Here is a 1,715-nt window from a genome sequence, read left to right on the forward strand (position 1 = left end):
GCCGGCCTATATCTCAGAGCCCAGAGATTTAATTTACCAGATCTCAAGGCCAAGACAAACTCCTGGCCCTATCCATAGTACCTGGCTTGAGTTCCACACTAAATGATGCCGTACAGTATAGCAGATCATGGTTAGTTCATAGGAACTCTGGGCAGATCAGACTGTAACCAGATCATTCTCGTCACCCACGGTGAGTCCAGTCCAGAGGCAGAGAGAGACAAAGGTCATGACTAGCTGTGGAAGCCAGCTTGTGTTCCTGTGGTCTGTAGGCTGACAGCTGGGTAGTATACTAGCCTAATAAGGCCTCCAACACAGCTCCTACAAACCACCTTTTACAAGACTCTGAAATCAAGAACTAGAACATAATGTTCACAGAACTGAGAAAGAATTTGGGGTCACAGAGCAGGGAGTCGCCTCAGTCAGTCCCTTTGTAGGCATCAACCTTCAGTAAGATTCAGCATCTTCCATATGTTAACCTGCCGGCAGGTAGCCTAGTGGTTAAGAGCGTTGGGCCAATACCCGAAAGGTTTCTAGTTTGAATCCCTGAGCCGACTAGGGTAAAATCTGTCAATGTGCTCTTGAGCAAGGCACTTAACCCTAATTCCTCCTGTAAGTCACTCTGGATAAGAGAGTCTTGTAAATGTGGGGCTATACTTTTTTGATCTAGTGAACTGGTAAAATTCTGATTGTAAGATTATTGGTCAAAGAGGATGTTTATGTGAAGCAAAGCGCATGTGTGAACATGGGTGTGTTTAAGAATGCTCTTTGAAGCACTCACTATTCTCCAGTGGTGTAAAGTACTTAAGTACACATACTTTCAAGTACTACTTAAGTCGTTTTTTTGGGTCTCTATACTTTACTATTTATATATTTTTTTACTTGAACTTTTACTCCACTACATTCCTAAAGAAAATATTGTACATTTTACTCCTTACATTTTTCCTGACACCACCCAAAAGTACTCGTTACATTTTGAATGCTTAGCAGGACAGAAAATATTCTAAATCACGCCCTTATCAAGAGAACATCCCTGGTCATCCCTACTGCCTTTGATCTGGAAGACTCACTAAACACAAATGCTTTGTTTGTAAATTATGTCTGACTGTTGAAGTGTGCCCCTGAAAAAAAAGAAAGTAAAGGTTGCTTAATATAAGGAATTTGAAGTGATTTATACTTTTACTTAACATTTTTGATACTTAAGTATATTTTAGCGATTTACATTTACTTTTGATACTTAAGTATATTTAAAACCAAATACTTTTAGACTTTTACTCAAGTAGTATTTTACTTGGTGACTTTCACTTTTACTTAATTTCACTTTCACTTTCATTTTCTTTTAAGGTGTCTTTACTTCTACTCAAGTACGACAATTGGGTACTTTTTCCACCACTGCTATTTTCATTCTTGAAACATATTGCCTCGGAGAGACGGTTTGAATAATACTTACATGTTCGTCGGTGGGGTAGAAGACATTACCTTAGATTTGAACCAGGAATGACGGTTCTTTCTTGAATAGTCTCTTTTGTTCCAAACACTGAAAATGTATCAACAGACGGCCTCACAAAAAAAAAAAAAAATCTAAAAAAAAAAAAAGCAGCAATTGACACTTGTTTGTGTGTATGCATTGATATGTAGGCTGTGTGTGCCTTTTTAAAAATGTATGTAGTTCTGTCCTTGAGCTGTTCTTGTCTAATGATGTTCTGTATTATGTCATT

Source organism: Salvelinus namaycush, chromosome 25 (assembly GCF_016432855.1).
Source record: "Salvelinus namaycush isolate Seneca chromosome 25, SaNama_1.0, whole genome shotgun sequence".
In the NCBI taxonomy this organism is placed as follows: Eukaryota; Metazoa; Chordata; class Actinopteri; order Salmoniformes; family Salmonidae; genus Salvelinus; species Salvelinus namaycush.